We start from the raw sequence: 22690 nt of genomic DNA on the forward strand, positions 1-22690 counted from the left end.
ATTTGAAATTGACTTAGATTTGCATTATATATAGCTTCTTATGAGAAGTTGTCACATGCCAAATTGAAGACAAAACATTTTTTGTCCTTTAAGGAGAACTGCCAATACTGTATAATGTTTATTTCTTGGCAGAATTAGAAATATATTTAGCCATTGTCATCTCTCTGAGGGGATAAATCTTGTCAGATTTCAGATGATGAAATTTGAGGGGGTTGTGCTATTATTCAACAACAACCCAAGTAAATATTGATGTTCTGAGTAATGAAAAAGGCCTGACATGAAATGGTGAAAATAGCTCTCATTTCAGGAAAGGTTGTTTATTTAATATGTTTATGCTTAATAGCATCCTGTAATATTCTTTATTTAAAACCCACTAGAAACTTTTGTATCAATCTATGGAAAGTGTGCCTGTCCCTTGGTCTACAGCAGTGTTTCTCAAACTTGGCAACTTTAAGACATATAGACTTCAACACCCAGAATTCCAAGAAATGTGGATTTCAACTCCCAGAATTCCCCAGCCAGCCATGCTGGCTGAGAAATTCTGGGAGTTGAAGTCCACACATCTTAGTTGCCAAGTTGAGAAACACTGGTCTAAGGGAACAAACCTCCAGTCAAGGCGTCACAGATCCTGGAGGAACAAAAGTCCTTTGTTAGTACTCATCATAATGGAGAAAAAATAAAATTGCTCAAACTTCCTCCCCATCTACTTCCTGTTCTCTGCATTTGTCTCATCATGCAAAGAAAGGGAAAAAAAGAACCCTAGTGATTTCTGTGCGGGTAGAGTTGCAAAGGCATCACACCTCCTTTCTGCATAAAGACATGCCACAGTGCCCGGAGCCCAGAAATGGAGAGGGTGGGGAAAACAAGAATTCCTGCAGATGAGGAAACAGGCTGTCAGCAAGCACCCCTACAGCTACAAGTTTGCAAATAAACATCAACTTTGTTCTATTTTCAAATAAACTAAAGGGGGGGGATCCCTGTGTTCTCAAAACCAGCCAACATTGTGTAGTTATATGTTGAGAACTGGTTCTGAACAGGGGCAGGATCTTGCTGCGAAATAAGGGTGTCTGCAGGAAATGGTCAAAAAGTCAAGATAGTGGTTGTGACGGTGCGATCAAAAGTCTGCCAGTTTTTTATGTGTGTTGCATATGTGGTACACAGAAAAAAAACAGGCAGAGCTTTGATCATTCCTTGTAGACACCCTGGACTGTGGAAACATCTCTAGCTGGTCTTTAGTTAGACATGCATACTACATTCTGGGAGTTTTTGTAGATAGAAATATTGAAAACAGATGTTCACCATTTTTGCATTTTTAGGATTCTGTGTAGGTTTTTCCTCCACTTTTCCTTTTCTTTATTTTACATCATATTCTGCATTTTTTGTATCATCAACTTTCTCTGTTTGTTTCCATTTAATAAATCCATTTAAAATATTTCTTTAAAAGATCTGTAAATACTTGGGGGCACAAAGCAAAGCACCAAAAGCATGCTGCAGCAATTCTCACCACCTGTTTCGAACGGTCTTTATCAACGTAATTTCTTTGGTTATATATAATCTTGTATTTCTAATTTACCTTGGCCTGGTTTGTTATTTATTATTATTATTCATTTACAGCATTTACCCCACCACCACCACCACCCCTTAAAATGGGAGAAAGGGTATCTCCCCAAATTTGGTCCCCACAGCAGCAGCCCTGTGAGTCAGGTTGGGTTGAAAGCTAGTGACTGGCCCAAGGTCATCCCCAACCATCCTGGTCAAGGGAAAGTTGAACCTGAGCTTCTAGTCTAGTTCTGGTTTCAACCAGGAAAAAGAGCCAGATTCTGCCAACTGTGTGTTGTGGGTTCTGTCACTGATGACCACATAACAGGCTTTCCATTGCTTCTGTCAACAAGCGGGAGAGGGCGCTATTTTGCATCTTTCAATGCTATTTAGTGTACTCCATGGGCGGCTCCTAGGGGCTGTTGGCCATGCCATTCGGTACCAGCACTGTCCTTCCCTTGCAGCACATACTGACTTGAATTATATGGAAGCTGGGGTAAAATTGACTCAAGATCTGCCTGTTCCACTCTTTTTTGCCAGAGTAAAGGCATGTACATAGCAGAGGGGTGTAAGGAGAAATCGGACAGATGTTACACATACAAGCTCCCAGGTTCGGCTTATGGTCACTCACTCACACACTCACAGCCTGCTGAGGCACGCGGATCTTGCCAGCCTCCAGGCTTTCTGCCTGGGTTTTCCAGAGAGGTGCGGCTTGAGCAGACAAGACACACAGCCCGGATCAACAGCCGGGACGTAATTGGGGACACACACAAATGACTTTCAACCGAACGCTGAGGCACAACAGGTTCTTTGAAATACACGGAGACCCAGTGAATTTAAAGGAACAGCAAAACTTTACTGGTTACAAGGTGCATTGCTCTTTCTCACACGCACACACGCTCATCCACACTTGACGATGTCCAGCTAAGCTGCCAGGCGCTAGCTAGAGGGACGGAAGCCGCCGAGTCTGGATCCAAAGATGACTCAAGGAGTGGGCAGGCTTCAGGACCCCTTCTATCCCCAAAAGTCCTTGCTTTGTTGGTTCCCAAGACTGGCAGCTACTCTTGCCTTGTTAATTTACAAGGTTGGTAGCTGTTGATGGGATTGAGGGGTGGTTCTCCACGTGCTCAGGCCCAACTTCCTTTGCCTGGTTCAGGTGACATTTTTCCTTTGCTTCCTTAACAACTTGCTTCCTTCTTATCTACCTCCCTGAAGGGGTCTTTTAGACAAGTCCAAGTTTCCTGGCTTTTGTCCTCTCTGCCTACGTGCCTGCTCCATCTTTAGGTAATAGCAGCTTCAGCCTAGTCTCCCACAGAGCCTGCCTGATTCTCTTTGCAAGCTCTCCATCGTGCTATGACCTGGCACTTGGGTTATCCCTGAGCGTGGGTCTAGCACTTTTCTGGAAGACACCATGCTGGTGTTCAGAAACAGCCTAAGCGGTAGGTCACTACCACAGAGAAGTCCTAGGCCTGTCACTTGGACAACCTGAATGATAGCATCCCAGCTACCCAAGATTGGTGGTGGTTTTTCCTCCTGGCACATGAGGCTGATTGAAAGAGGAAATGCAGCCAGAAGAATCCACCAAACTCTGCCCTTAAATTGTCCTGCATTAAAAGAACAGCACCGATTCCTGAGACTGTGCAATGTCGGTTGGCCTACTTTTCTGACATTTCAAGGACAGGAGGAATGCACGTTGACACAGACGTGAGGAACAGTCCTCTGGTCCCAGAAAGCACTTCTTAGCTTCAGAGCAAATATTCCTTCAAAATCTGGATCGGAGAACTATGGTACAATACAAGCTTTGGACACAAAAGACCTTAGGTTGACACCCCCCCAGGAGGATGGTAAAGACTCTGGTCTGCAATGCAGTACAGCCACTGCCAGACAGTGCTGATAATGCAGAAGTGCATGGACTAATGATTCTTACAGTACAACGGAACATTCTATATTCCTAATTATTATAAAAAATCAAAGCATTCTTGATTGAGCAATTAAATGCCCATCAGTGGGCCATAGTGGGGGGCTAAACAATAAAAAAAAACACATGCAAAATAAGTCAGGCATTGCATATCCACTGAAGTCCAATCCAATCTTGGGTGTTGGGCAGTATTGCCCATCATTCCCAGCCAACGTGCCAACCAGGTAGCCTGTGGTGCCCAAGACCTGCAATGAGAGGAGAAGAAGGGCTGGATTCTCACCTCACATTTGGGATGTAGTTTATTTCTTTGGTTGGTTGGTTTGTCTTTTAGCTTTTGCGGATTATTTGGCTGAAACAAATCTTGGCACAGAGATGCATGAACACGCATTGTAAGTCCAACTGCCTCCAGTGTCAGTTACCTAGACATATCATACTCAAGCTGCAAAACTCCAGATTGCCATTAGATGGAAGCCAAAGTTTTTCTGTGATTCTTTGCTGCCTTCCAGAGGTCATCTAGATTTTTACAGCCCAGATCTGATAAACCTAAATTACCTGCAAATTTGCACTGCTATACTACAATATAGTTTATTATTGTGATTTCCCATGATAAAGAAGGAACTCCTAAAAGCAGCTCTATCTTTGTTTGTATGTTTGCTTTCAAAAGATACTGTATGCTTTCCAAGATCATCCAAATGATCCTTAAATGATCTTAAAGAAGATGAAGGGAGGGAGGGAGGAAAAGTAGATCATTCCTGGTGTTTTTTGGGAGAAGGTACAACTATGAGTGAATTAAAAGAATTCACAGGTCTAAAATAATGCTAAAAGGAGTCTAGTTTATTTATTTAGTTATTTCACATGGAGAATTTTTTTTTTACAATTTTGTAAAACTGGAAAGCTAAAGGGGAAAACTAAAATAACTTCAACTATGGGACCATGCCTGCTCATGACTTTGAACTGAACTCCAGGCCTGAACATGGATGACCACCAAAAGGCAGATGATCCTAAACTTCTGTGAGTCTTTGGCCTGGCTTTGCTGGAAAGAAATGCCAGTCTGCTCTTTGCAGGACTAATTTCTTGTAAGAGAGCGCCGTGTGCACTCCGATCATTGGAAAAGAAGCCTGAAGGCTGTGCTTCAACAAAATGGATGGCCCTTCCAAAGGGGAACTTGCGTTTCCCAAAAGCCATAAGCTTTTCAACCACTAGGTGTCTCAAAGTACAACCACAGGAAGTTGTGATGAAATACGGCATGCTTTACCCTGGAACCAATTTGGAACAGTTTCTTGCATCTGCATAAAGCATCCTTTTACAAATAACCTCAGCTGGTTCCCCCAGGTCCAACTGCCTTGCAAAAGTTAGAAAGACCATGACAAACAGAGCTCAGTGGTCTTCCAGAGGGAAAGAAAGAAGCAAAGGAATACTACTTCCCTGAGGGAGTTCCTCATTCTTTTGGTTGTTTGCTTTTAAAGCAGGTCCATTGTTTTGCATTATGACTATAATCGCATAGCAGGAGATCGGTTCTGCGAGTCTGCCGTCTTGCACCGAAGGGGTCCCAGGCAGCTTTCCCCAGTCAAGTGCCCTCTACGTGTGTTGAGAGAGCAACCAAGCCCTGACTGGTGAAGGATGGACTTAAGATGGCTTATGGAACAGGAGCAGGGAAGGATTTCTTGCTGTCTGTTCAGGGAGGACAGATTAAGAGTATTTATTGGAAGGAAGGCTACAACACAAGAATTCTAGCAAGTAGCCTGATTTCAAATGGGACATCTATATATAGACGTCCATTTTCTCCCTACGCTGGAAGCTTGCCTCTTTAGTGAGAGGAGCAGCAGCAGCAGCAGCAGCAGCCTGCCTCTGCTCTCTGTCTGGATCACTGTCATACCCACCAGCAGCTCTCACAATAAATATGAACCAGCCACAGGTGTCCATGGCAACTGCCAAGGGAAACAGTCATGAATACTCACATTCATTGGAATCTCCCCGCCCCTCCCGTGGAAACTGGCAGTCAAGCACAGACTGTGCACTAAGGACCTCACCCTTCTGTTTCACCGTGTCTCACTCTCTCCACAGGCTCAGGTCCATCCTGGCTTTCACCCCGGGCAGGTGAGTGACACAAGTGCACTTAGCTGCCGGGGTGTATGTAGACCCAGAAGCACAAAAGCAGACGCATCCCACTCTCTCGCCCCATCAGATGCTACATTTGGGGATTTTTGTAAACTGGATTTTGTTCCCAGGGATGATCCAGTCCGCATAATTCCCAAATGGATTCTGTTTTCGTTTCAGAAGATACAGTGAATTGCAACATTATACAATAGGGGTTAAAGGACAGGGGTACAAACTTGCTTTTGCGTGTCATATAGAGCCTCGTGTGGTGCAGGGTGGTAGGCGGCAGCATTGCAACCAAAAACTCTCCCCACGACCCGGGTTCGATCCCAGCGGAAGCCAGATTCTCGGGTAGCCGGCTCAGGTCGACTCAGCCTTCCATCCTTCCGAAGTCAGTAAAATGAGCACCCGGCTTGCTGGGGAAGGTGCTGACTGGGGAAGGCAGTGGCAAACCACCCCACTATAGTCTGCCAAGAAAACATCGCAAAAGCAGCATCCCCCCAAAAGGTCAGACCTGACTCGGTGCTTGCACAGGGGACCTTTCACCTTTCACATAAATAGAGAACTAACTACTGTAAGTTCAGATGTTGTGCTTAACCATGGTTTACTATATAACTACAAGTGGCTGGGTTTTATTTATTTATTTATTTATTGAATTTATATAGCTGCCCATCTCACATATGGGACTCTGAGCGGTGTGCAAAGTTAAAAAAAAACACAGACAAAAAGCAATACAGCAGAATAACCAAAAACATAATAACATAAATCATTTTAAAAAACAATAAAAAACATAAAAAACATAATCTGCGGATTCACATAATATCTAGCCAACCACAGCAACTAGATTCATGCAAGCATGCTAAGTCCAGATAAACAAACCACATTATGACTTAACACAATCTGTGAATACAACCTGAGCTTCCACATTATGTTAAATCCTGGATTGCTTAACTGCAGCTTGTTTAATAAGCCACCATTGGCTGCCCCTCCTACAATATGCAACAGCATAAATCATGGCTTGCCTGCCACAGTGACTGAGTTCCTACAACATACTGCAAGCAAAAACCAAGCAAACCACCGTATGGCCTTGCACAATGTGTGAACCAGCCATTGGATATTTTGATGGCTCTGCCAGTATAAACAGAATTACCAGCAGATTCACCTTCACCCTATCTTACAAGGCTGGAAGATTGCTACATCGCCAACCATTTGGAAATATGTTAAATTCTCTTCACTTTCCAAGAAGGCTTGAATCTCCTGCTCCTGAATGGTGAGGGATAGACAGGGACAAGTCCTGGGGTACCTTCCATTTGTTAATCTTTCAGGCAGGGTTGGGGGATAAAACCTTGGTGGCCAAGAGCTGGACTTCACCATTTTTGGTGGTCAGGAAGATGGTTCACTGAGGCTATGATGTCATGGTCCAGATGGGACATAGGTGGGATTTTCTATTTTTCTCCAGGGTTTTAAGACATCGTGGTGGGGTGGAGGTGGGGTAGATGGGGGTTCTTTGCTTTTTAACTGCAGTAGTCCTATTTTACCCAGCACTCATATTTTTCCAACCTTGGCTAAGCATAAAAAATTGTACACGGTCAGATCCAATTAGTATGTTGTACAGGACACCACTAGAAAATCCCAGGGCTGTAGGCTAGATCATGAAGTTGCAAGAAATATCTCAGGGGCAAAGGCAAACCACTTCCATGTTGTTGCCAAGTGAACAACAGGGATGTGTTTATGAAGCTACAAGGAGTAGAGTTTGATGGGAGAAGATTTTACATTAATCCTATTTTTATGGGGTTTCTGCCTTGGAATGGTAAGAATCCTAATTACCAATTTTCAGCTACTGTTGAAAACCAGCAAGGCATGAAGAAGCTTCAGAAGCTGCGTTATAAAAAAAGTGTTACTCTTTCTGAAACTGCAGTACATCAGTATCATATATGAACTTCTGTTTTCAGGAGGGAAAATGGGAAAAATGCTAAAAAGTTTTGGAAGTTCAAAGTTAAATGAACGCATTTTTTAAAAAAAGATGAAGAATCCCTTTCATTGACTATTTAAGAGTAGGAACAGCGGATGCTCCTTTTAGTCCCTGGCTCTCTCTTTCCTTTCACTGCTGAACAGTCAGCTTGGTGATTCAACAACAAAAGAAACTACAAAAATTTACATGCATTTTGTTCTGGCTGCTGCAGACCTTTTTGGATCAGAATCAAAGTTGGGACATGATTTATTATCAAAAGTAAAAGAGAGAGAGAGAGAGAGAGAGAGAGATCTCACCATTCACCCCAGAATTAAGTCTCGATTTGTTTCAAGAGGCTCTATATTTGAATAAAATCTTCTGCTTAGGAGATGCGGGATTGGCTGATGGTGAAAGGCAGCCATGTATTCCCTTTCTGCATTAAGATCCGGCTTCATTTGCATAGGGATAATTATGCAGCTGCTGGGCTTCCTGTTCCTAGAATGCATAAGGCTGAGCTGAGAGGGGAAGGCATCTCTTCCTCTTAAAAGTGCCATCCTTCTTTTATCCCATCCATTGGTAGACCCTTCCCAAGGTCCATCTGGAAAGAGGGGTGGGGATGGGGAGAAGATGTGCTCATTTCACAAAGGAGGAAGTTTGTATGGGAAAGAGAAGTTATTTTTAGCTCAACATCTGGGCTTTGTATTAGGTATGATTGTCTTGCAGGCAATCATTCCACCAAATTCCTAAATATTATAAGACAAAAATCTACAGAGAACAACTGTATTCACAATGGAAGTAACAGTGGGAAAACATAGTTGTTTGATCACCAACCCCCAGAATGGAGTGAAATGGAGAGATGCTGTGTTTTGATATATTAGATGGATCTCATGTCTTCTGAATCAAGAGCATAAGCACAACCAAGTCCTCCTCCCCCACCCCAGTCTAGGACTTAAGGCAGGCAAGGAGGTTGAAAGCTCAGCAGAAGTTTTATGAAACCCTGGAATAGTCAAGGCATGGACAGGCTTGTGAGAACGTCTGACTTGGACACGGCTCCAGGTTTTGTAGAACCAGCAAGGAAGATGCCCTGAATGGGCCTACTCCATCCACAGTTCCATGAGCACTGTCCATTCAGGCCCGCAACTCGGGTCTCTGTCACCCGGGGCAAACATGGATTCCGCGCCCATTTTGGCGCCTCTCCAGCGCGGCGCCCGGGGCACATGCCCCACTTGCCCCCCCCCCATTGTGGCCCTGTGTCCATTTTCCTGCCTTCTTCCAAAGATCTCATTAGTCCTGACACCAAAGGACAGACCTAACGTCCATTTGATCAGATCCATACAACGTTATCCAGAAACTGGAGCATTCTTGATGCAGAGTAAGGGATTATCGAAAGAGAAGTCTGAGGAATGTGAGAGGTTGGTTGTAAAGACAGATAATTACCTACAGACTGAGGCCATCTGTAAAACAGTTGGGTGTGGACAACAGATATACGGATAGTATGGAAACACGCTTCCTCTCTGATGAAGGAATTCACTGGAATCCACAAAAGCGTGTGCCATCCATTTTTTTTTTAATCTTTCAAAGGTGGCTGTTTTTTCCGCAAAAGACGTAATATGGCGACCTCTGTGAAATCTGTCCAGAAGGAAGGGAGGCAGGTACAGGCTGCTGTTTCTTCCCTGTGCTCTTAACACTGGGGACCGTCAGTGTGAGGCTGGTGATCACCAAAGATCCCTTGACTCCGAAGGAAAAAGTATTCCATCAAAGCACTGCCATACTTAGGGCACTCTTTCCCAAACCAGGTAACCTCCCAAGGGCATCCACACGGGACGGTCAAAAAAGTCAAGATGGCAGCTGTGATGGTGCAACTGAAACTCAGCGGTGCATATAAAACAGACAGAGCTTCAATCACACCATTAGGGCTCCCATCGGGACTTCTTTGACCATCCCATTTGGATACCCCGGCAGCTTCCCAATGTGTAAAATTCAAATTCCAGGTACCATGGCCAACACGGACTTCTGGGAAGTGCAGATATCCAGAGGGTGCCTAAGTGGGAAAATCTGATTTAGCTGATCCTTCTGGTTTCCACTTCCTCGTGGACCTGTAGAACTTGCAAAGGCTGAAAACAAATTACGGTATATCCAAATAAAAATATATTTGTTTTTTCTTTCCCACATTTTAGGAGTGTCCTGGGGCCACCCAACACCACCATTACACCTGATAAGATCCCATTTCAAAGCCTGGATCCCTTCCTTTCCTTCCTTTAAAAATGCCACTGGCTACCAAGATGATTCAAATCTCAGTCACCTTCTTTCTCTTTTCTTCTCACTCTCTTTTCTGTTTCAAATATTTAACCATCTTGCAACTCTTTGATAAACCTTCAGCTGGTCTCATAAAAACATTGCCCCTCAATGGATTTGACGTTACATTTTCCTCAGGCTTAAGATGGCTTACCCTGGGCTGCGCTGCGCTCCTGGGATTTTGCCTGGAAGAGCATCCTTCGGGCTGCTGAATGTGTGGCCAGGAGGCAGCACAAGGACATGACTCAGTTTAACAATGAAGCGCCTGTGTTTGAGAGGGGGAGAGAAAGGAAGAAAAAAAATAATACATGTGTCCATCTATTTATAATCTAGATCCCAGAGCTGTGAAGAGTCCACCTGAATGACAGGGCCAGTTTTGATTTCAGCTCCCTGGGGGCCTTTTGTCTTTAGAGCAGAGGGATCTTCTCTTGGCAGGGTGGATTCCCATGACATCGCAAGACTGAGGGAAAGCAAATCTCCCCTCTGCGACTGAACTTCCCTCTTTCCCTGCCTGTGTTCTGCTGCTTTCCTCATTACCCCCCCCCCCACCCTTTCCTCTGCTGAGCTTTCTACTGGGAAGGAGATTGCCTTTCCCAGCCAGGCTCCCCTGCAGGCAATTTTGTTGTTTATTCGTTCAGTCCCTCCGACTCTTCGTGACTTCATGGACCAGCCCACGCCAGAGCTTCCTGTCGGTCGTCACCACCCCCAGCTCCCCCAGGGACGAATCCATCACCTCTAGAATATCATCCATCCATCTTGCCCTTGGTTGGCCCCTCTTCCTTTTGCCTTCCCAACTCAAATCTGCCATATTGAATTGAAGAAGAGCCACGAGCCAGGTTGCCTCGCTAAAGGATGCAACCTTCCCTAATTTTGCTAGAGTGGATGATTTCCCCTTCCTGCTCACCCAACCTTCCGTGGCATCCATTTTATAAACAGCAACAGTAGCTACATTTGCCATGGGGGGGGGGGGAATTCTTGCGGGCAACATCTGAATTGGGGCAACAGAAGTTTGTATAAAATCACTGCAAGTTTTTGGAGTTTGAACCCCACTTCCTCCAAGCCCTTTCTTAGGAAGGAAACGGAAGGGGAAATGTGGTTGATTTTCCCAAAGTGTTCATTTGTTTATTTATTCGTTCAATTGATTTATATAACTGCCCATCTTGACCACGATTCTTAAGGGGGTCACACTGTTAGACAGAGGCCCCAGATCTGCAAATGGGGTCTTACTAAGTACGCAGGAGGTTAGCCGGGGACAAGGCCTTTCAGAGTTTGCGGGGAAGAGGAAACAGCCAAGCATTTTTATTATTTATCTATCTATCTATCTAATTTGTCCCCGCCCATCTCCTCCCATCGGGGATTTTTATGTTTGCCATCTTGAGAAATAATTCCATCTACAGTATTTTCGAGAGACAAGACGAGATACTTTATTACAGTTGTAGAACAGCTCAGAAACATAAAGAAAATGAAAGTGAGGCAGCAAGTAAAAGCCACAGTGAAACCCCATAATTATAAAACTGGTCGGATAAAGGTGTGATGTATTTTACAGTTAGAATCAAGCTTAGCCACATAAAGAGAAATAAGATCACATTGATCGGATAATAGCACTGTAAACAAAATGCTTCCAGGTATTCTGGAAATTTGAATAGATGGGGTATTATTAACTGCAGCCAGGCATCTTTCCAATGGGAGCCATAAAACTAAATGTGGGTTAGTGTTTCAGGAATTCCTTCACCACAGTGGCAAAGTTTTTGTTCCAATGAGGTACCCCATGGTTATCACTCCCAAACAGCTGTTGGGAGGGCATTAAATCTTGCCAGGGTTAGGGCCCTTCTGAATTTAGGAACCGTTTTTGGCTTAGATGTCTAGCCAGCATGGAAAAGGGTGAATACCTGTCCAACACTATATATCTGGGTATGGCAGCCAGGTCTGATTGGGCTCCCAAATCCTTGGTGCCCTGTTTAAGGGTGGCCTGTGCTCATCCATACTCTATCATCAGGACGGCACTTCAGTTTCTCATGCAATATCCTACCTCAAGATGAAATTAAGTCATCACTTAAAATCAGAGATATTCAGCTGGCAGTGTTTTATAACATAAAAATATAAAGCTGGATATAAATTTGATTAGTTATTCTAGGGGTTTTTTTTTAATCCGTTCAATCGTGTCCAATAACATTTTTGCATATTTTTTTTACTGCTGTACTATTTTATTTGTTTGCTATCTGTTCAATAGCGTCTGATTCTCAGAGACTGCCTGGACAAGCCCCTGCAGTTTTCTTGGCACGGTTTTTCAGAAGTGGTTTGCCATTGCCTTCTTCTTAGGGCTGAGAGAGAGAGAAGTTCTTCTGGAATTTTTATTTTTACTTTGCAGTTCTAGCCTACAGTCCTGCTCTTTCTTTCTGGTCTCCCTTCCAAATACTAACCAGGTCTAAATCCTCTTAGCTGTTCAGGATCAACCAATGTCTTGTAGGTCTTGCTTCCTAGTTGGGTGCAATATTTATAGTGCTCATTTTCATACCCACAACAATCTTGTCCATTTTTGAGTGATCCCAACCATTGTGTTAGCCATAGGCCAAATTCGCACATCAACTTATGCCACGGTTTAACCATTGCTTATTTTTGGTTAAGCCAGAATGGGTGGATTCGTACATCATGCAAAGCTGAAACCAGATAAATCCCATTACAGTTCAGCATGATATATCAACTAACCCAGCCACAGACCAGCTGACAGTGGGATTCAATTGAAGAGTGAGAATTGCAACCTCAGTCTTCTCAGTTCTACTCTAGCAGTCTAAATATGATTCCATACTGGCTGTCAGTAAAGATCTTAATGCGGAGGTACATACAGACAACGTAGACAGTCGAACAGATATATGCATAATAACTAGAAACCATTATTGTAGTACTTTGGACTCTGCATTTATGCCAAGACTTCCTTACTTGGCATCGATAAGAAATTTCCCCATGATAATACAGTAATCTATGGCTGGTCCTACCATTAGGTCCTATATACACAACACCCTATGTATGGTTAACTGGACTGTGGTTTTTCTCAGTTAACCCAATTTTCTCAGTTTCTGGAATTCGCAGAATGATCATATGGACTGGGTTCATGCAACACATTAAACTATAAAAAATTGCAATTATACAAGATTAAAATTAACTCACCTTAGCGCATTTTGCAAAAAGGAACAAGAGGGAGGTGGTTTATCAGATCAGCATATGGTTGCAATCAACCTGAAGGAGCCAATCCATATTCTGAGATACTTCTATACTTAGGATCAGGTATGCCAGCCATAGACTTCCTTGGGCAACAATCATCTGAGTACCTGTCCATCTCCAGTGACTGATCTACCTTTGAACAAGATTATAAAATGGCAGCTGGTTAAGCATGAGTGGGGTTGATGTCCATCTCATTTGGGTGACAGTAGAATGTGGAAGGATGCATTAAGCTCCTAACTGGGACCTTTTCTGGGCAATATCTTGTGGGTGGTGGGAGAAAAATACAGGGGAGTTCAGCCTTGGGGCTATTTTTCAGAAGTGAAGTGAAGTGAATGGATTCTCCTTGCCCTGGTAAATGAATTAGGTGACTGCAAGCCGTCTTTTTTGTGAATCAAGTTTATATGTAATCATTTTCCCCAAGAAAATGAGAGTGTCCATTCCTTGTGCTAATCAGTAGAATTGTTCAGCCATGGTTTCTTGTTAAGTCACAATTTGCTGGCTTCACACTCAGACTAAGCCATAAATTATGACTTACAATCTCAGTGGCAGAATTCACACAGCACATTAAGTCAAGTCTGAACAAAATGGCCTAATGCAATTTGTGAATTAGATTATTAGGCTCTTGGCCTCTGCCTAAAACTGAAAGTAATTCCTCATCCAAGCACAATTCTCAGAGTCTTTAGCAAGATTTATTAAGAAAGAAGATACGGAGTTATAAAAATTCCAGCAACTGGACTACTTCCCATCTATGAGTAATATATCCCTGACATACATTAGGGCAAAGACTTCCTCATTTTCTTTCACACGGTCTATGAACCAACGAAGGGCTCGTAGGGTTGAATATTCATGCTCAGAGACTATCTAGGAACCAACCTCTTTTAAGGATCAGGACACAAAGCTATGAAACCAGTTTTGTGGGTCCAGAATGGCATTTAGATTCTCCTCCTGAACCCGCAGTCACCTTCCCTTTGTTTTACTTATTACACTGTTTGAAACTGGGGGAAACAGAAGAGGGAAATTATTTTACCAGCAAAAGCAGTATCTGCAAACTAAAGATAGTCTTGAAATTATGATTGAATTATATTTAAATGCTTATAGATCAGAATCCAATTTTATATTATCAGTTTTGAATGACTACAAATAATACTTCTGATATTAAGTCCTGAGTCCTTGAAGCACAGCAGGCTGTGAGTATAAAACTGGGAAAAAATGCATAACCAGGACTAGGACTGTCATATCTGGGCTGCAGACATTCCAGATAATCACTAGATGGCGGTAAAGAGATAAAAAAAACTCAATGCTTTGCTGCCATCTATTGTTCACCTGTAATTTTGTAGCCCAAATACAGTAGACCTAAACAACTACAGGTAGTCCTTACTTAACAACAGTAATTGGGACTGGCAACTCCATCGCTAAGTGATGTGGTGATAAAGCGTGATGTCACATGACCACGCCAATTTACGACGGTAGTTGCGGCAGTTCTGGTTGCAAATCCCGCAGGGTCATTAGATGCAACATCACATGATTGCCACGTGCAACCTCCTGCCGGCTTCCCCATCGACTTTGCCTGTCGGAAGCCGGCAGTGAAGGCCGTACATGGCGATTGTGTGATCGCGGGACGCTGTGACATTGTAATTGCAGGTGGGTTGCCAAGCACCCAAATCATGACCATGTGACCGTGGGGATGCTGCGACAGCCACAACTGCATGGACTGGGTATAAGTCATTCAGCGCCGTCGTAACTTCGAACAGCTGCTGAGCGAGTGATTGTTAAATGAAGAATACTCGTAGCTAGCTTCCTCCCATTACAGACACTGGAAAAACTGAGCCTAAGGTCCAATCCTATGCACAGTTACTTACTTCCAAGTACATTTGCATAATAGGGGAGAGTTTGTATACATTTCTTTGGGCTACTCTATATTCAACACTGAAATCATGCTGACACAGATGGCTTAACCTGTTTATTTAAATAACCCATTTACTGAATTCATACAATTCCTAGACTGAACCAAAAATTAACCAAATGGGCTCAGTGGCATCAGCAGCAAACCACAATGATATCAAAACAATGACTTGAGCGATGCCCTCGTACTACAAACGCTGCTGTTATGTACTTGTGTTTCAACATCTGACCCAAGTAGCTAAACTCTGGCTTTGCATGATGTGTGCATCACACACATATCATTATTTGCCCCTTTGCCCCAGCTGCAGACACCATGAATGGCCTAGGTTCATATAACATGGTAAGGCTTTAAAAAAAAAAGCTAACCAAGGTTAAAATAAACGACCTTAGCATGTTGTATTAATGCAGCCACCAAATCTGGAACTGAGTTGATAAAATGATAAATGCAGCCAGGAAGTCTTACAAATTTCAGGGTGTGGTTCACAGTGTATCAGCCTTCCCCAACCAAGGGCCTTCCAGATGAACTATTCCTACATTTTGCAGAATTCCAAGACACTGGCTTTGCCGGTAGGGAATTCTGGGAGTTTCATTCCCTACATTTCAAGAGGTACTATGTTAGGAAAAGCTGATGTGGGCTATAAATTCACAAGAAGAAAGCGTTCTGCTGGACTGAACAAAAGTCTGCACAGGGCAACGTTTTGCTTTTAGTAGGAATCACCCAGTTCTCACTCCCAAACCATCGGTGAAGGCATCAAGAGAACCGCTCTCCTCTATCGATCCCATCCAATAGCAGTCAGAAACACTGAGTGCTTCGGAACATGATGTTCTCCTTAGCTCTTATAGCTAATAACGCAAGACCTCCCCTCTCTTAATTTGCCCACTCTTCTTTTACACTACATCCTGTGGATCCAAGTTTAATTAATATTTTTTCTTAAAACAAATGCATTAAATTATTTATACCATTGTTCTTTTGGAGGATATTGGGGTGATTAATTACACTTCATCTTGGCTTCAAGTATTTGGATATAAATTATATTTTGCACCGTTTTTTAATTAACATTGTTTTATGTTAATTCATAATAAAATATTTTAAAATAAAATTATAAAGAATAGAAGCTGTCTTGTGAATATACTACTGTTAGAATAACGCACTGAGCAGTGGATTGGTTAGCTATGGTTTGTTGACTAAAGCACTTGCCTGGATTTGCACAATACACAATGCCATAACCATAATTTACAAAAAAACTGTCAGAGATAATTCACTGTGCTAAGCCGAACAAATCACTTTATGATTTACCACGGTATGTGAATCTACCTGCCCATAAAGTTTGTGGCATAAACCACAGCTTACGGAACATGTTTTTTGAGTTGATATATCATGCTAAGACAAATGAAACAATATTACGGCTTAATGCAATGTGTGAACTCAGCCAAAATAAAAATTATGTGAACAGGAAGGAAAGGGGAGGAGAGAGTAGCAGAAAGAATTACTATTTATGAAATCCTCAATATGGAGTGAAGTGGTTATTCAAAAAGACTGCAGCCAGATTTTAGTAATCAGAAATCAGTTATTAGCGTCAAAACTTGCCAAGAATATTTTTCTGCAATAAGTTAGATTCAAATTTAGTCACATGAAAAACAGACCAACATAAATTAACAAGCCTTAAAGGAGACATGATTAATTCAACTCCATTTCATTTCACAGTTAAGTCTGATAAATATAGATGTAATTTATTGTGCTCATTAAAGAATTTGATTTAAAAAAAATCTTTAACCTTTTATGAAAAGAATAATGAAAAACTAACTTCCTTGTCATAAACCGGGTGTCTAAGAACAGTTTGCAAGACTCTTATGGTTGCCCAGAGCAGAAACTAAGATTTAGCAACTGTAAGTGGAACGCTGTCCTGCTTTACCCATAATAAATATCTTAGATTATAAGACGCCACAAGCTTCATCCATGATTTGACTGTAATAGACTCACTAGCAACCTCTATGGAACTTGTCAGAGTTGAGACGTTTTATGGAAAAGATGTTGCAATTGTCAGAGGGGAGCACCAGGGCCCCCAAACAACTTGTGGATTGATGTGGGCACTAAAATAAACAGTCAGATGAAACCGGAGCTGTGCAATTATGGGGATGGCAACTGCGGGCAGCTTGTTGCAGACACTTGGGTCCTTTGGGCACCGAGAGCACCCATTCTTTTAAAGAACTGGGTATCTCCTTGCCTAAAGAGGGAAGTGCGCTATGACCAAACCTTGCCGAAGATTAAAATGCTGCCCTGTGGATTACGAGCCGGACCCTTGCGCCTGACTGCCTTCCAAAAGCGGCTTAGAGGCACATTCAACTTTCCATAATCTCTCATAGGCCAAACATGTGTGGGATCATTTGGCAGTGAAAGCATCAAGCAAAGAAACGGTATCTGTTTATTCGTTCTAAGGGGCTTAGTTGGAATCTGATGGTCCTTCGCAAAGGACGTCATGACTTTGGGCTGGAAGGGCCACTCTTCCGTATGCTGGAAAAAATGGGTTAGGAAGACTTGATCAACCAAAAACTTTCTACCAAGCTGGCGGAAAACAGTGAAGGCCAAAGATAAGGTGGTGGCCACAGCAGGACCAATGCCACCGGGCACCTGAGCACAGGATCGTCCACCACCAGGGCCCTCTAGGGTGGGCAGGTAGCCTTGCCCCTTCCAATGGCTGCTAAGGCAAATCCACCCCTTGTCTCAAAGCCCCCCTCGTGTTTCTTGGTTGTAACTTCCCCACTGGCTCGTCATGACCCCTCTCCCACTTTCTGGCTTGGGTGTTCCTCCAGAAAGGGGTGCGTGGCCCTTTAAGAGGGCGCCATTCTGGGACCAGTCCTAACGTGCTCCAACCTCGACAGGCTGGGTCTCCACTGCGCCGGCGCGAAGGGGAGGAGATCAGGAGGGCCCGAAGAAAAGGGCAGGGCGACGGGTCGATGGGCGTGCGCGTGCGCCGGGCGCGTGCGCACTGGCCTTCTCCCCGCCCCTCTCGGCTTGGGCAGGTCTCTGCAGCTTTAAGAGGGTCGCGCGGCCTGGAGGGTCCCGCCGACCGTCGCCTCAGTTTGGGCTTGGTTCCTTTGCTTCTGTTTTCTTTCTTCTCCCCCGTGGAGGGTTTGGACCCCTCGAGCTCCTGAGGGAGGCGCTGTGCCCCAGCCCACCCTCCTCTTCGCGCTCCTCCCGAAGGCGGCTGGGGACCCCTCCGGAGCGCCCTGTGAGGTGGCAGCACCCACGCCCACTCCCCTCAGCCTGGGAGCGAGGAAGAGGAGAGCCTCCCCTCCCCCTCCCCTTTGGCGGCGGCCCCCCAAAATGGCGGCGGCCAAGGAGGAGGGGCCAGGACCGCGCGCCAGAGTGAGTGGGCGGGGCTGGAGGCGGGGCCAGGGGGGAGCTGGGAGGGTGGTGGGCGCCTGGCTGAGGATCAGCTGTGTGGGGGTGGGGGGCAGGGGGTTAAAGGGGGGTTCTGGGTGCTAAGAAATGTGGGGAGGGTCCCTGGGGGAAGCATGAGGCTGGAGAGGATGCCTGGGGGGACTGGGGGTTGACCCAGGTATTGAGGGCCTGCAGAGCCGAGGGAGGAATGGTGGGAAGGGGCATTTCCAGAGGATCGTTGGAGGGTGGCCTTGATGCTCTTCGGGGTGCAGGCCCTTGGGGGGCAAATGGAAGGAGGTCAGAGCTCCTGGGGAGAGCTTCATTGGACCTGGAGAATCTCGAAGCAAAGCCACAGAGGAGTTGCGTGAGGACAGGGACAGTTCGCCCCTTCTTTGGGACAGCAGCTCTAGCAGGTTGGGAGAAGGCGTGAAGATGCTGGAAAGGACATGGTGGTGGTGAATCGGGATGCACGTGTCCCGGGGAGCAGGCGCTTAGAGTTGAACAGCTGAAAGGTAAAATAGAAGGCGGAGAGTGGAAAAGTTGGATAACGAAAAGTGGGCATGGATGAAAGGAGGACTGGTTAGAGGGCACGTGTGTGGGCCAAAGGGTGTTTGGGGACCAAGAGAATGGTCATTGGGGGAAGGGGGTGATTAGTGCTAAGATTCACCCTTGTGAGTTAACGTCTTGATGGTGGTGGAGCCAAAGGGATTTTGCAGTGTGGGTTGATGTTCAGTGACATATGCTAGGTAAAGTCTTAGGCATATACATCTGCAACCTTTTTCTTCTGGAGTACAGTGTGAGATTACAGCATTTGTTAGAAGAGTCATTAATGAAACAGATGACTTCAATGATTTTCATTATCTCTCCTCTTTGGCCCATAAATGACTGTAGCCTTTAAAGGAGGCCTTTGTGATATACAGCCTAGTAAACCAATTTGTATCTGCTTCCGATTTGTGACTTGCCAAATGCTTGATAGCATGTTTTTTCAGCCAGATGGGCAGGTGGATTCAGCTTGGTGCACTTGACATTAATGAGATGTGTTTATATGGAAGTCTCATGCAGCCTTGGTATTCGCTCTGCCTATTCCATATTATTAGAATATAATAATGAGTTCTTTCCTACTTGTAGTCTAAGCTGTCTGACCATTTCCTTTTTAAATTTGCGTGTTGAAATACTGTCAAACATTTGTGCACTTGCACTTCATTGTGATATAACTTTTTAATAAGTCTAAGACTCGGCCTTGGGGAAAGGACCAAATAACGGTAAAACCCAAACATGCAGGGGAAGGTATGCAAAAAGTCTGGGCATCACCAGTCCTGAGTCAGAAAAAAAATTAAACCACAAACCTGAACTTTTTTAAAAAATGGGATGAAAACACAATGAATACCAAAATCCTGCTATTGGCAGTGACATTTTGATTCCCTTGGCAAATGAAGAACTTCAGTTACATAGAAGGGAACTAGTATGTAATTGAGCAGCTTATTTTGAACTTTCTCTCCTGCTGGTCAAACTACATGCCTTTTCCACTAGAATTTTGCTGCAGTCCCACCTATGTTTTGTGATGTCATAGCATGGAAGAGATGGAGTTTGCTGTATCAAACAGAAGGTATGTCTGTTGATGTGCTTGTGTTTGGGATGAAGGTGAAGATTCTGGCTATGTGTGTGAGCAGCTTACAATTTTTAGTACGTGATTTTAATGGTAGTATTTCCTATGAATAACATTTGCTTTGGCTTGGATCTTCTAAACATAGAACAATTTTAAGTTCATGGAAAGGGGCTTTGCTTTTTCTCTCTAAAAATTAACTCCTGAGAATTGGAGGACTCTTGGAAAATGTGTGGAGAGACTGCAAATAGTATTCTGCAAATAGGGGGAGAATTACAGACAGTCGCCTCTTTTATGTGAGTGGAAAAGCAACTTGGAATCTGTGCCAATATTTTGTGTCACTAACATGTTGGATGGCATCTCTTATAATTAATGCAGAACTTGTATAAATAGACTTTTATTAGATGCAATTTAATCTTGCCAGCTACCACATGCATATAATAGTTTATTATTGTCAAGGAAAAAATAAATCTCATTTGATTAGCTGTCAGGATAATAATGTAACTGTAGTTGAATTGAAGTAACTAATCAAAATACAATTTCTTTTTCTTATTGCACATTTTATTTGTAGCCCTGGGTAATGCAGCCAGACGTAGATTTGAGGATCTGAGCAAGTAACACTAATTGTCTCACTGTGGCTGTAAATTACACTAAAATGATATATGCTTAGGACTTTTATACTAATTTCAAATCAGTTTAACTATTAATTTCACAGTTTAATTTTTCTACTATAAATGAAGTTTCATACTACATATTTCATTCCTTGGGGCAGCCCTGCTAGAGAAATAAGGTAATGCTCTTCACTGAAAAACACAAAATTAAAACTTTCATTGCAAAATATAACTCCAAGTTTAAAGTGCTGAGAATTGCTATTCTGCTATAATAATATAGTCTGTACCCATCAAACCATCTTTCCACCAGTAATATAGGCTTTTTGGAAAGTTTTGAATCAAAGCATTTTCAGTTTCCCTAAATGAATTAAAATTTGCTGTAGCATGTTTATATGATTGATATATAGTAAACAGAACTAAAGTCATGTTAAATACCTTATTATTTATTAACCAATGTATTCAGTATTACAGTTGGCGATTAGAGACACTGGTTTAATAAAGTGCACATTATTTGAACGACAACAGCTTTTAGTAAAATAACACTGTCTGAGCAAGCCAAGATAAAAACAGAGTCTGAATGAGCTTGTTTGGACAAATAATAATTTAAACCATCAAACCATCAAAAAGATGAACTGTAGTCATGCTCAAGTAAGAAGCTTAATCATGTAGCGCTATTTGTTTAGATGTGTTCTTTGGTCATGAAATATATTATTAGGACCACTAAATATCAAAGAAATAGAATACTTTAGATGAATATTAGTTTATTTTAATCTATAAAATCAGGTTAAAAATAAAAAACCAACACTCGGTGGAAATAACAGGCACCTGATGATCAGGTGAGGATCACTTGGGAGTGTGTTCTGAAAACCGGAGGTTCCCACAAAAAAGAGCCATGCTCTGATAGCATCAACATTTTATAGTGATCACAACCCAGTACAATAATATGTCTCACTTAACATAGTGGGGGAATCTGGAGAAAGTCTTTGGAGAAAGTATCTAAAGAGCAAGATTTTTATGGCCAAATTGAGCCACTGATACTGGGCCAGTGTATCTTTACATGTCTGGATTAATTCGATGCAGCACTTACATTCTCTCTCCTTTGTTTTCTCAATTTTCCCTTCTTGCTTTCACTTTGAAATAGATGAACTGTGATTTGGAAAAATGATAGTTTCCTTGCAAATTAGGGCTGAAAAACCCAATTAAAAATGAGGAAATCTCCATGCAAAAAGAAGAGTGGCAAATTTGGTGGATCAGAACTGTAAAAATCTTACCTTCCTAGCGGTTGAAGTTTGTTTTTGCCAAAGACAGAGTATCATGTTATTTACCTTTTTCATCGCTACCCTCATCTTTGATGATAAAACAAATTCCAACTTCTTAAATTGGATGTTGATAGCGATTCCGTTTGAAATATCTTTTCCGTGCTTGCTTTGGATGCTTTTGCTCTTTGGTTATAAAATCATCATGTTAACTAGTGGAGTTTCTAGGGGAGTTAATGAGAATTGCATAAAACTGTTGCATGATAAACGTTTTTCCAGAAAAGAATACTCAGTATGATTCGGGTTGTGGTGGTAAGTTTTGTTCTTGACATGCATGGTACAGTAGTTTTGAAATTACATTTTCCAAACTCCTTAATTAATATGAAGCTTTGCTTTTTAACTTTAATCTTTTTTTCACCATCTTGCTTTTGCAAGAGCAAGCAACTTTTATTCAACATCAAGGATCAAATCGAAATTGCTAATTAATTGTGGTTCCCTGGCCTGAGAAGCATCAGCTATTAAGATATCGAGTTCACCTAATTTGCACAAATATGGCAGAGCCAAGAGAGCTCGTTCGTAGCAAATTATTTGGAATTGACTGAATATTCTCACCAACTTGAGTGGCCAAGAGCGTTGATGTGCCATATGTTCAAAACGATTTCATCCACTTAAAATGTAGATGAGGACTGAACTCAAAGTAACATAAAATATGAAAACATAATACTGTGAATGTTCCACTCTTATCTGCTAGTTTAATGTAGTGCAGTTTTCCCCAGCTTGTTGCTTTCCTGATGTATTTGGACTATAGTTCCTAGGATCTCCATGTTGGCTGGTTTTCAGTCCCAACATATCTGGAAGATGCCAGTTGGGAAGGATGTTTTTAGATGATTTTTGTAGACATGAACATTCAGAATTAA

The 22690-nt window shown here is 42.9% G+C and overlaps 1 protein-coding gene across 4 annotated transcripts in view; it reads left to right on the plus strand.

The window, feature by feature from the left end:
* The first annotated feature begins 17906 nt into the window (after window positions 1-17906).
* ZMYM4 (zinc finger MYM-type containing 4) overlaps window positions 17907-22690 on the plus strand; it is a 57905-nt gene continuing 53121 nt past the window's right edge. For 2 of the 4 annotated variants that reach the window (XM_063312127.1, XM_063312129.1), the window contains exon 1: window positions 18518-18815. The gene's annotated coding sequence lies outside the window, so the exon portion shown is untranslated. Of the gene's footprint in view, window positions 18289-18502; window positions 18816-22690 lie in introns of those variants that run through there. The other 2 variants (XM_063312130.1, XM_063312131.1) reach the window with 2 other exon arrangements.

This window comes from Candoia aspera, chromosome 10 (assembly GCF_035149785.1).
Source record: "Candoia aspera isolate rCanAsp1 chromosome 10, rCanAsp1.hap2, whole genome shotgun sequence".
Taxonomy (NCBI): domain Eukaryota; kingdom Metazoa; phylum Chordata; class Lepidosauria; order Squamata; family Boidae; genus Candoia; species Candoia aspera.